The following is a 14181-nucleotide window of genomic DNA, read 5'->3' as shown; positions in this document are numbered from 1 at the left end:
ATCTTTACTCCCTGGAATGGAGATAAGAAACGCCCTAACCTTTGTAATAGAAATTGACAGGATTAAAATCGGCTGGTATAAATACAGATGTAACAAGACAATAAACATCAGATCCTCATCAGATCCTCATCAGTTCCTAACCAGAACTCCGACCAGAACTTTGGCTGGAGATCCTGGCTATAGGTCCTGACTAGGCTGCTGATCAACTGAAGGCTGTCTTCGTGTCATTCCTTCTTCGCCGACTCCGTCCACACCTTTGGGGACCCCTGGACCCGTTGGGATTGGACCCCAGCAGATATCTGCTTTCAGCCGGCCTCGGCCTCAGAGCTGGGAGCACCAGTGATGGCAACAATGTTTCAATTATAGAAGGTAAGTAAATCCCAGAATAAAAAAAAAAAGAAAAAAAAGAGAAGCTGGGAGCTTCAGTCGCCCGCCAGCCAGAAAATGGCCCTCAGCCCCTCAACCAGACTGGCCAGGCACCCCAGTGGGGACCCCCACCCTGAAGGGGGTATGACCAGCTGCAAACAGCCATCAGCCCCTCACCCAGGCTGGCCAGGCACCCCAGCGGGACCCCCACCCTGATCCGGGACACCCTTCAAGAATCAGTTGATGAGGCAAAATCTATTGTCTTATTTTAAGAAATTGCCACAGCTTACGCCAGCCTTCAGCAACCACCAGTCTTAGCCATTAGCAGCCATCAACATTGGGGTAAGACCCTCCATCAGCAACAAGATTACAACTCACGGAAGGCTCAGATGATTATTAGCAGTTTGAAGCCATAAAGTATTTTAATTAAACATATGTATTATTTTGTTTTGTAGATAAAATACTATTGCACACAGGGTAGACTACAATATAGTGTACTCATCACTATTGTACACTCTTAGAAACCCAAAATTTCATGTGACTTGTTTTTGTGCTAGTCACTGTATTGTAATGCTCTGGAACCAAACCCACAGTATGTTCAAAATGTGCCTATACTTCACAAAAGAAGTTAACTAATTAAAGGAACTTTCGGTTGATCTCTTACTCCCCTCCCTTCTGCCCCCCAACCCTCTCTTGGGGGGTAAGGGAGGGCAGGGGATTGTCAAGGGCGGGGGGTGGGGGAAGGACACATATGTAATACCCTTTGTAATACTTATTATAATATTTTTTTTAAAAAAAGAATAAAAAAAAAAAGAAGATAAAAAAAACAAAAACAAATAAAGGAACTTTTTTCATCAAAACTCTTCTCCATGTAATAGTGAGAGGAGTTAGCTTGACATGCAGGCAGACAAGGCAGGAGTTCAGTTAAAAAAAAAGGCACATAGAACATAGGTAGGGGTAGACAGAGCAGTTTGAGCAAGCCTAATAACAGAAAACTAAAATGCAGAAATAATAGAGTGTTTTTTTAACTCAGAATGGAAGGCCTGTGAAACCAATGGAGGGCCTGCAGCAGCAAGATGTACTGACCTGTAGGTACAGGAAAAGTTCAGGTCCATTGCTGGGCAAGATCAATGAGGGAATCAATCAGGTGGTAACATAGGTAGATATAGAGGAGGCTTGTAGCACATATATACCCCTAGACTTACTAGCTTCACTGGAAACCAATTATTTGGGCACCCTTCCCAGGCAGGGAGTTTGAATCTACTTGCAATAAATTTTTCAGCCTTTTGCTTAAATCATCTGGTCTACGGTGATCATTCTTCTGCATCATAAGATATGACCCCGGAAAAACAAAACCCTCAGCTAGCAATTCCAATTATCAATAGCAACATATAGGTAATTTCGTTAAGTTCAACACTTAATTCAATTCAAAAGTTGGTAAGTGAACTGGAAATATTTTGTTTTTAAAATACTTCTTACCAGGGAGCTCCATTGAGTGTTTCTTAAGTTGTCCCTTTATTATGCCACGTGCAGTTGCATCTATTGAGCGTTCTGCATTAGCTCCTACGGAAACAAATAGACTTTAAAACCCACCATATCGGCATTTATGTAGGAATATATATATTTACAAGAGTGAGTGTGTATGCTGATTGTATTTAGCATGTTTTACTGTACAGAAAAGCATTATATTGAAATATATGGATTATAGATTCACAAAAATATAAATTGGAACAGATGGAACAAGGATATCAGTGATATTATGTTGATGTTCAGAGACTTTTACTGAATTGTCCAAAACCAAATATCCAGATAATGACAAAATTGATATAGATTTCAGGAGCTATACCACATAATTACTTAAACAGTGTTCATTCCATACAAATTCTCTCTTATGCAAATAGAAATAATCCCAGAGAAATTATGATAATAAAATTACTTCCAGGCTGATACTAAATACACACTTGTCCTTTAAGGATGTACCTTGTGAAGTAGAACCTCACTGTTTGTTTCTTTTTCGTTTGTTTGTTTTACCACAGGACAAGTTGCAAACCATATAGTCACAGAAACTTACCATGAGCAGAAATGCTTTGACTCACCAGGGAAAATTTTGATTTTCCTTTAGGTTCTGTATCTGTAAACCATGTAGATATCAGTGATTAAGAGAATAAGAAGACATTGACTGGATTGAGAAAAATATTTCCTGAGGATCCTTTGGCATGGAGAGCTTGTGACATGCAAGGAGGAAATGGTTAAGTTTGTGACAATACCAGGTACTGGTTGGATCCATTTCCACTGGAGTTTTCATATGACTCCAAGTTTTTCCTATAATTAACAACTATTTAAGTTTGTCCAGTGAGATAAAAAATGTAAGAAAGATACTAAAGAGAAATTAGTATTGACTTCGGGGCCAACAACATATGGGGTTTTGGAAGTCAGTTATAGTGGACCCTGCAAGTGTAGTTGGAAACATCTCATGGTACTGACACTGCACAGCAGACCTCTTGCTTTGAAGAAATGCCTGAATAAATACAAAAGATTGGACTATGACTCTGCCAGCCAACCTGCACCACACCAATTTCTTTACAGAGAGTGTCCCAGCTGGGGTACCATTAACAAAATGATCAACAATAGCTCATATTGGGTAAACAAATGTTAGTTAATTGATTAGAAACATTTTCTAAAAGATTCATGAGCTAGAGAAACACAACGCTGGGTAACATTAGCCAATATATGTCACTGCAATACCATGACACTGCTTACCCATGTGATAAAGGAGAAGGCTGCTGAGTAATAATGGGCAGGAAGCATACTCAGCATTTACTAGTAAATGGTAGCCAGTGGTCAGCAAACTGCAGCTCGTGAGCCACATACAGCTCTTTGGCGCCTTGAGTGTGGCTCTTCCACAAAATACCACGTGCGGGCGCGCATGTACACTGTGATTGAAACTTCGTGGCCCACGCGCAGAAGTTGGTTTTCGGCCTGGGCGAGTCTATTTTGAAGAAGTACTGTTGATATTTGGCTCTGTTGACTAATGAGTGTGCCGACCACTGTGCTAGACAAAGGGATTATTTATATTCTGGGTGGGACATAGGGGAATGGCATGAGAATCACCACACTCCACAGAATAGTGCATAATTTAAAACTTATGCATTATTTATTTCTGGAATTTTACATTTGATATATTCAATTCATGATTGACCATGAATAACAGAAGCTGAAAAAATTAAAAATGCAGAAAATGGGGGATGATGGTACTGAATACAACTACGTGTTACACTTTTTTTTAAATAAGTGTGTGCCCTCTGAAAAAGCTAAGAGAAGAAAGAAGTGAAAGTATATATTGACAATATCCTTTTATATTAGTCTTCTTTTTTAAAATAAATCTTTATTGTTCAGATTATTAGAGTTGTTCCTCTTTTTTCCCCCCATAGCTCCCCTCCACCTGGTTCCCACCCCATCCTCTGCCCTTACCCCCCCCCCCCACTGTCCTCATCCATAGGTGTATGAATTTTGTCCAATCTCTTCCCACACCCCCCACACCCTTTTCCCCCTGAGAAATGTCAGTCCACTCCCTTTCTATGCCCCTGATTCTATTATATTCACCAGTTTACTTTGTTTATTAGGTTTTTTATTCACTTGATTTTTAGATTCACTTGTTGATAGATATGTATTTGTTGTTCATAATTTTTATCTTTACCTTTTTCTTCTTCCTCTTCTTAAAGGATACCTCTCAACATTTCATATAATATTGGTTTGGTGGTGATGAACTCCTTTGGCTTTTTCTTATCAGTGAAGCTCTTTATCTGACCTTCAATTCTGAATGATAGCTTTGCTGGATAAAGTAATCTTGGTTGTAGGTTCTTGGTATTCATCACTTTGAATATTTCTTGCCACTTCCTTCTGGCCTGCATAGTTTCTGTTGAGAAATCAGCTGACAATCGTATGGGTACTCTGTTGTAGGTAACTGACTCTTTTTCTTTTGCTGCTTTTAAGATTTTCTCTTTGTCTTTTGCCCTTGGCATTTCAATTATGATGTGTCTTGGTGTGGTCCTCTTTGGATTCCTTTTATTTGGAGTTCTCTGCGCTTCCTGGACTTGTAAGTCTATTTGTTTCACCAGATAGGGGAAGTTTTATGTCATTATTTCTTCAAATAGGTTTTCAATATCTTGCTCTCTCTCTTCTTCTGGCACTCCCATAATTCGGAGGTTGGTACGCTTGAAGTTGTCCCAGAGGCTCCTTACAATATCTTCATATTTTTGGATTCTTTTTTCTTTTTGCTTTTCCAGTTGGGTGTTTTTTACTTCTTTGTATTTCAAATCTTTGACTTGATTCTTGGGATTCTCTTGTCTGCTGTTGGATCTCTGTATATTATTCTTTATTTCAGTCAGGATATGCTTAATTTCTAGTTGGTCATTTTTCATATCCTCGAGGGTCTCACTAAATTTATTGGCGGTTTCTAGAAAATTCTTGAAAATTCTTATAACCATGGTTTTGAACTCTATATCCAGTAGTTGGCTTTCCTCCATTTCTGTCATTTGTGATCTGTTTCTTTGTCTCTGCATTTTTTATGCTTCCCTGTGTTCATAGAGTGGCTTTCTGTGCTAGGTGTCCTATAGGGCCCAGTGGCTCAGCCTCCCCAATTACCTGGGGTGGAAACTCTTGGTGCACCCCTTTGTGGGCTGTGTGCACAGTCTTGTTGTAGTTAAGCCTTGATTGTTGTAGGTATCACTGGGAGGAATTGACCTCCATGCCAATTGTCTGTGAAAATCAGCTGTGTCTACAGTGGGAGAACTTCTGTGCTGGAGACACCCTTCTGGGGCAAGACTTGCTTCAGTGGGGCTTTGGTGCTCACTGAGTCTGCCCCCTGAGTGTGTCCCTTATGGATCTGAGGAGTTGTAATCTAGATGGTCCCACTCTGACCACTGGGTACACGGGCTCTTGGATCTCTAAGGAGGTGCCAATTTAGCCTCTGCCTGAGGCTACCCAGCAGGAGCTATGGAGAGATCTGCAGATTCATCTTCTTTGTTTGGGGTTTGGAAGTGCCCAGATGAGGCCCAGCTGTGAAGCAATGCAAGCTGCTGTGGGGCCTTGGGCCTTCTTTTGGATGTTCTGGGTCTTTCTGACCCAGCTGCAGTCTGTTAGGTAATTTTAGATCTCAAAGGGCCAGCCCATTCATATGCAAAAGCCTCTACGCACAGCTTGGGTGGGGTGGGGTCTCAGGGAATCAACAGGGTAGAGCAAACAGCTATGGCTACTCATCAGTCCTGCCCTAAGCAGTCCCGGGTCTCAGTGTCCTGGTAATCGCTGCAAGCACCTCTGAGAGAAAGCCACCCTCGAGTTCTGCCCACTGCCAGATAGTCCAGTTTCTCCCCGTATGAGTCTGGGTCCCCAGAGACTCGCCCGGAACTGGAGTCAGGGACGTGGGGAGCTTGTGCCTCCCTTCCAATTGCAAAAGACACTGGCGTCCTCCGTTGTCAGCCCCTTTCCGTGCGCTGGAGCCTCTGTACCTCTGCATTTTACTTCCACACCTCCTCTGAGTCTCAGTGTGCTTTTCTCTTTCCTTCTAGTTGTAGAATTTCCACTCAGCCAGCCTTCCTGTGGTTCTGGATGATGTCTGTTTTGTCTTTTAGTTGTATTTTTGAAGTGGTTGTGCGAGGCAGCAATTTCAGGTGTTTACCTATGCCACCATCTTGGTTTCTCTCCCTATATTAGTCTTCTTATTTATGATTCTGTGTTCTCTTCATTTACTACTGCCCATTTGAGGTTACATCTGCTGCAACATCTTACTGAAATACATTATGACTCCTACACATATCCTTTGTGCCACTACAGTGGAATGTATTCCTTTCCCACATTTTATAGGCACAACAATACAATTATATGCATTTTGATTATGCATTGTCTTTTGCATCAATAATGGGGACAGAACATGAATCCATGCAGTCTTTTGGAGTTACATGATTCCTTGAACCTATGCTCCTTTGAAGGAGGGAATCAAATTACTGCCTGTAGTCAATTACTTTCAGCATAAACAATTTGCCTGACTGTTACTGTTACGGCAGGTCTGCTGGCAAACAAATTCCTGGTTTGTTTTGTTTTTTGAGATATGGGAATATCTTTTTGTCACCTTCACTTTGCAAGATAGTTTGGCTAGGAATAACCTTCTTGGTGACAGTGTTTTCTATTAGCCCTTTGAATATGCCATCCCATTCCCTTCTGGCCCTTACAGTTTGTGATGAGAAGGCAGCTCTTCATGTTACCAAGTTTCCCTTTTCCATGATAAGTTGTTTGCCCTTTGTGGGTTTTATGATTTTCTCTGCTTTCATAATTTTTACCAAGATGGGTCTGGTTGTAGATTTCATTGTACTTATTCTACTTAGATTTCATTGTGTTTGGATGTGCAGATTGATATTTATCATTGAATATGTTTGAAAATATTCAACCATTATTTCTTCCAATGCTTTCCCTGACGCATTTTTTTTCTTTTCTACTTTTCCATTTTCCATTATTTTAAATGTAGAAATTCTTTCTTCCAACAACTCCAATATAGTCCTGAGCCCCTCTAGTGCAATTTACCTAATAGTTATTGGAATTTCAATGCCAAAATCATCAGTGTTTTTCTTTTCATATATCATTCTATCTCTCTACTGACATTTTTATTTGATGATAACTTTCACCTATATTCTTTTTTCTTTTAAACATGGAGTTCTTTACTTAAAATATTTATAAATTATTGAAAAACCTACAACTGGAATAGACACAAAGTGTTTTTGTGGTCTGCTCTTCTGTTTAGAGTTCACACTTGCTGTTCCTTTGAATGTCTCATATATTTTTTGGTAAAACCTGCAATATTTTAGGCAATGTATTGTGGCAAATCTGAAGGCTTATTGTCATTGTGTGTGTAGCAATTTATTGATTTATGAGGCTGGACTATCATATTTTACTGAAGTGCCCTTCCCAGCAGAGCCAAGCTTCTAGTGTTGTTCCTGTGAGGGCATGAACTTGGGCATGAACACCTCACCTCTGGATGACTGGTGTTTTAAAAGCCTCTCTTTTACTGTCTCCTTCCCTGATTGCTCCCTTAACCTACCTATTTCCTTTCCTACCATGTCAAAGATGGAGACAAAGTGTGTTAGTCACTGATCTGCTAGAAAAAGAAGCAATAATTTATACTCTAAACTCTATTACAAAAAAACGAAAAACAAACTGAAGGTCGCACCATCACCTGAGATATTAGAAATTTGCCTGACAGGGTAATTCCATGGAGAGTATTCATAAACAATGCAATATCTATTTTCTAAATTCCTGTTCTAATACCTTTCGTTAGGTAGCACCTCTGCATTTGCAAATACAAAGCAACTAACTATTTGGGTTTGAGAAAAAAAAGTGAGTAAAATGGCATTTCAAAGGCTTACATCAAGCACAGTCTAAGCTCTCATGTTATTATTGGAGTTTTATGGGATCACTTTTAACAAATGAGTTCTAAATCATATATTATGTATCTAATTACTCACTGATGGTAGCTGCTAGTTTTCTACTCATTACAGAAAGAAATGATGGAAATGTTTTATTATGTCAAATAACATATAGCTACTGTGGTAATTGAAGGTGTAAACTTAAATAAATGTCTGAAAAGATAAATGAACAATAAATAGACTTGAAATATTCTTGTTCTTACCAGCTTGGTGCATTGATTGTGTCTTGACTTCCCCCTTTATTATACTTCTTCTGAAATCATCAGGTAAGTATTCTGTATCAGTCTCTATAGAAATAAGCATTTTAAAAACAGTTTTGCAAGGCAAATATTAACATATGTGTATGGATGTGTGTACTTGCATAAGTGTGTTTTTGTCTAGTACTCCCCTTATATAAGCATTTTTATCACAGGAAAAGGATTAAACTGAAATACCTGTGTGTCTGAAATAAACACCTTAAAATTGTTAAAGCCATTAGCTATCACATAAGTCTTATTGTACTGAAGCTTATAAATGTTCAGTGATTTGACCAAATGACATGTCCAGCTAATGACATAATTCAATCACAAACTGATGTGTCATAATTCCTTAACTGGGTCTTTTCTCATAACATACAAACTCTTTTGCAAATTCAAATCATCCTCAAGAGCTGAATTTAATATCATAACTTACTTGTGTAAAAACAATAACAAAAACACACTTGTATTGCAAAGATAAACCTAATTGGACAGATTCAAATAGTTTTCCCCAGGTCAGGTTGCAAACAATGGTCTTCATAGTCACAGAAGCCTACTGTGAGGCAGAAATTCTTAGAACTGTTTCTGAATATATCCATATCCTCATTCTCTCTCTTATTATGCAAGTGTAAAGCAGTTAGACATTAGCTAGCATTGGAAAATAATGACAGGTAATTTGTGGACAGAGGTAAAGCTTACACCCTCTCAAGTGTTACAAGCATGTATACCTTCTAGTTGGGGAGGAAAAATGGCCAATTTTCAGTAAGGTGAGCATTGGTATTGTGTTCTTTTCCATTTGAGTCCTTAGATGATTTTCACATTATGCTGGATTTGGAAACTACTCTCTAGGCCCAATGACAGAAGAACTATAACGATATTTAGTTTTAAAATTTGTATCTTGCAGAAAGCATCATGTATTGGGTAAAGTTTTCTATAAATAAATAAATAAATAAATAAATAAATAAATGTTTCACATCAAATGGAACTGACATGAAAACTTGCCAGGATGTAAACATGATGGAATGGAAGCCTTGTTTGCGGGAAATTACTGAACACATGATCATCACCATGCCAGTAGAAACATACCACTATAGCAATCTAAGCAGAGGTGAATTCCAGAAAGGGCATCATTGGCAAAGACAAAGACACACAGTATTGGACAGAACAACTTTGCTACAATAATTTATGACATTCATTAAAGTAACTTTAATTATAGCAACACATGACAGGACAACCTTAGCAGGCATGTGTTATTTCTTGGTCTTCCTTCAATAAATTCAATTAGAAGAATTAATTCATTGAAATTTAGGGAGCAAAAAAATTAGATAATCATAAAGACAATGAGATTAACCCTTAAGGGCAGATTGGCTTTAACATTGTGTGCAAAAATGGCATGTGGTGGAGAAACCTCTATCTATTAAGAAGCACAATTTTTGTTTTTCACAAAATTCTACCATTGCTCTTGAGCCTTTAAAAAAATCCTATCATTCTTGAAGTTACTTATGCTATTAAAAACACACATATAACATATTATTCTATAGTATTTCCATATTAAATGACTATTCAATGGTTATCAGAGGGTTGTGCCACAATCATGTATAGTCACCCTTTAGTATAAGCCTCTGATTTATACAAAATAAATGCTGGGAAATATAGACTTGAGATTGCTATACAGTTTTATTAACTATTTTCCATTTTTCTGGTACTGTATTACATGTTACATGTATGCATATTTACAGCATTGTTGAAAATGCCGCTATAACTATACCTTTATGAAACAATACCTGTTAAGGAAGCTGAGAGACAAAGTTCAAGGAAGAATATATTTAGAGTGTTCATTATATATGTGTCTTATTTATTGCCATAGTATTTTATGTGCTTCCTGTGGATCTAGTGTCATTTTCTTACTCTAATTCATCCTTATGATCACTATCTCCTTTATACTAATTTTTTTATATATACCATTTGTCTCTAGGTTACAATACCAACAATATATGTTTTACTTACTACTTTATACAATTTCCTTTTAAAACAATTAAGAAAAAAGTCACAAATGCATTACATGGCCTCTGTAATTCTAAAATTATTTTGAGTGATTATTTTGAATTTTACTTATTTTCTATTTCTTTTGTGTGGGTTCAAACTAATGTATGAGAAGACATTCTAATATTAGTATTCCTTGTCTAACAGGTCTGCAACCAGTGAATTCTCTCATTTTTATTTATTTGATAATGTCTTTATCTCACCTTCATTTTTGAAAAATAGTTTCCCTGACAAAGGATTCCTATTTGACAGATTTCTTATGCACTTTGGCAATTTATACCCCATGCTTTCTGGCCTCCATAGTCTCTGATGCTCAGTCAGTCACCTGCTCACTTGATTTACTTCTCTTTCTCATAACCTGATGTTTATTTCTTCATCTTTTAACATTTTTAGCATAGTGAGTCTGGCTGTGGATTAATTTGTGTTCATTCTACTTAGATTCCATTGAGCTTGGATGTGTATGTGGATTAATAACTTTCATTGAATACCACTCAAAATTTTAAGCTCATTTCTCTCTCTTCTCTCTTTCTGGTATTCCCAGTACCTGAAGGGTGCTGTTTCTTTCTTCAGGCCTGTCAAGTCTTCCTTTGAACCCCTCCAGTGATTTTTTTTATATTTTACTCATTTTCCATCTTGACTCCAGAATTTGCATTTGGTTTTTCACATTGATTTTTATCTCTTGTTTCATACCATCTACTTGATGTAATATGTTCATTATATCTTCATTTTTCTTTGCAAATTTTGCATTTTTTACACAATGAAGATTTATCGAAACCCCACATCAAGCAAATAATTGGGGCCATCTCTCCAACAACATTTGCTCATATGTGTTACTGAGGCCTTTGTTAGTGATTCTGACAATATTTCAAACATTTTCAATAATATTACAGTTATGGCGATAAGCAAACAGGGATAATTTATGTTACTATTATATTTGTTTTGGAGTGCCTCTTACCATGCCCATATAACCTGACAAACTTAACTAATAGATGTTGTCCTTTATCTGACTGCTCCACTGACTTATCATTATAATCTCTTTCCCTTACTGTTGGTCTCGCTAGTCCCAGAGACACACCACAATTAAAATTAGGCTCATTAATACTCCTACATTGGCCTCTAAGTCTTCAAGGAAAAGGAAGATTCTCTCACTTCTCCCTTAAATAAAAGGCTAGATAAGATTAAGTTTAGTAAGTAAGGTATGGCAAAAGCCAAGATAGGCCCAAAGTTAGGCCTCTTGTGGCAGTGAGCCAGGTTGGGTAAACCCGAAATTTTCTTTTCTTTTTCTTTTTTTAAAAAAGATATTTTATTGATTTTTTACAGAGAGCTCGAGAGAGGGATAGAGAGTTAGTAACATCGATGAGAGAGAAACATCGATCAGCTGCCTCTTGCACACCCCCTACCGAGGATGTGCCCACAACCAAAGTACATGCCCTTGACCGGAATCGAACCTGGGACCTTTCAGTCCACAGGCCAATGCTCTATCCACTGAGCCAAACCGGTTAGGGCACGAAATTTTTTTGAGGGAAAGTAAAGGTCATACTCCAAGAATCCCAAGAAAGTTAAGCTAGGAACACTGACTTATTGTTGACATAAAGAAAATTATAGTGATTTGAAGAAAAGATCAAGTCAGGCACAACATTCCTTAAAGCAGTGGTTCTCAACCTGTGGGTTGTGACCCCTTTGGCGGTCAAACGACCCTTTCACAGAGGTTGCCTAAGGCCATCCTGCATATCAGATATTTACATTATGATTCATAATAATAGAAACATTACAGTTATGAAGTAGCAATGAAAATAATTTTATGGTTGGGTCACAACATGAGGAACTGTATTTAAAGGGCCAGAAGGTTGAGAACCACTGCTTAAAGCCTAAGCCTAATCCAGAGCTATACCCTAACTCTCTTCAATACTATGAAAGTTGCAGAAAAAACTTGGAAGCTCATAGAGATTGTTTCAGTATTTTGAAAAAGGAAACCATCTCCACAAATGTAAATGTGCTGGTCAAGCTGCAGCTGCTCCTGGAGAAGCCAGAGCAAAGTGCCCAGAAATTCTAGCTAAGATAGTGAAGTGCTGACACCACACAACAGTTTTTCAAAGGTGATACAGTAGCCTTATATTTGAAGACAATGGCAATAGGAAGCTGCTTAGCTATAAGGAAAAGTGAGTGACTGCCTCCAGAGTTTCAAACAATAAGCACACCATATTTTTAGGACTTAATGCATCTGGTGAGTTTATTTTGAAGTTAATGAGCATTTGACATTCCAAAAATTTTTTGACTCTTCAGATCTATATTCAAACTCCTGTGCCTCTGCACTATAATTAGGACAAAAATGCTCAGATAATAGCACATCTGCTTACAACATAGCTTACTGAATATGTGGCCCATTAATTAAGAACTACCATTCAGGAAAAAATAATCTTTTCAAAATATTACTGCAAATGTCCAAGGCACCTGGTAACCCAAGTGCTCTGATGGAGATGACCAATGAGATTAATGGTGTTTCACACCAGCCAACCCTACATCCATTCTGAAGCACATGGGTGAAGAGAAGTAATGTTGAGTAATTTCAAGTCTATTATATGAGAAGTGCATTTCAAAATTCCATAGCTACCATACATAACAATTGCTCCGATGGTTCTGGGTAAAGTAAGTTGTATACATCTAGGAAATGATCCATTGTGATCTATGCCATTAACAGAACCTGTGACTCACGGGAGAGATCAAAATGTCAATAGTAACAGGCTTTTGAAAGCAGTTGATGCAGACCCTCCTGAATGACTTTGAAAAGTTCAAGTTTTCCATCAAAGAAATAACTGTTGAGGTGGTGGAAATAGCAAGAGACCTAGAATAATAAGTGGAGCCTGAAGAACCCTAACCTGGATTTCTGCTGTGATCTCATGATAAAACTTTAACGAAAAAGGATCATCTTCCATGGCTGATCAAAGAAAGTGGTTACTTGAGATGGAATTTACTCTTAAAAAGATGCTGGAAAGATTGTCGAATTGACAACAAAAGAAGTAGAACATTACCTAAACTTAGCAGAAAAAAAAGTGGCAGGTTTTGAGATTACTACTCCACTTTTATAAAAAGTTCTACTGTGGGTATAATGTTATCAATCTGCATTGCATACTATGGAGAACTTATCAAAGAACAGAAGAGTCAGCTGATGTGGCAAACTCTATTGTTGTCTTATTTTAAGATGTTTCCACATTTACCCCAACCTTCGGTATCCATATATCTGATCCATTAAAAGCAATTAACATTGGGATAAGACCCTCCATAAGCAAAGAGATTACAATTCCCTGAAGACTCGGATGATTATTAGCAGTTTGAGGCCATAAAGTATTTTTAAGTAAAGATATGTATTATTTTCTTTTGTAGATAAAATACCATTGCACACAGGGTAGGCTACAATATAGTGTAATTATTGCTATTGTACACTCTTGAAAACCAAAAATTTGTGACTTGTTATTGTGCTAGTTTTGTATTGCAATGCTCTGGAACCAAACCCAAAATATGTCCAAAGTATGTCTGTACTTCACAAAGTAAGTTAACTAATTAAAGAAGGGTTTTCATCAAAACTTTTCTCCATATAATAGTAACCTCTAGGTACTATTGTTCTTTAAGTTCCACACTTAATTTAACTCCAAAGATGATAAATAAATGTGAAATATTTTCTTTTCAATATTATTCTTACCAGAGAGTTCCCCTGATTGTGTTTTAAATTGTCCCTTTATTATGCCACGTGCAGTTGCATCTGTTGAGCGTTCTGCATTAGCCCCTACGGAAACAAACAGACTTCAAAATTCATTATATCACCATTTATGTACACATCATTTACATAGAAATATATATGTTTCCAAGAGTGAGTGTGTATGCTGGTTGTAACCAGCATGTTTTATTGTACAGAAAAGCATTACATTAAGATATATGGATTGTAGATTCACAAGAACTACAATTTAAACAAATAGAGCAAGGATATAAGGCCATATTATGTGATATTCAGAGACTGTTGGTGACTTGACCAAAACCAAATATCTAGATAATGACAAAAGTGATAT

At 37.5% G+C, this 14181-nt stretch overlaps 1 long non-coding RNA gene across 1 annotated transcript; it reads right to left on the bottom strand.

The window, feature by feature from the left end:
* Positions 1 to 1907: 1907 nt before the first annotated feature.
* Positions 1908 to 13853, bottom strand: LOC139019884 (uncharacterized). Its single transcript, XR_011473160.1, has 3 exons — positions 13818 to 13853; positions 8045 to 8128; positions 1908 to 1929 (listed from the first exon to the last, which is right to left on the bottom strand). It is a non-coding gene; the product is annotated as an uncharacterized lncRNA (long non-coding RNA).
* Positions 13854 to 14181: the final 328 nt, after the last annotated feature.

The sequence above is a fragment of the Myotis yumanensis genome, unplaced genomic scaffold, assembly GCF_028538775.1.
Source record: "Myotis yumanensis isolate MYYU_CA2020_CCGP unplaced genomic scaffold, mMyoYum1.0.hap1 SCAF_1, whole genome shotgun sequence".
Taxonomy (NCBI): Eukaryota; Metazoa; Chordata; class Mammalia; order Chiroptera; family Vespertilionidae; genus Myotis; species Myotis yumanensis.
The sequence above is the reverse complement of the archived record's forward strand: the minus strand, read 5'-3'. Positions and strand labels throughout refer to the sequence as shown.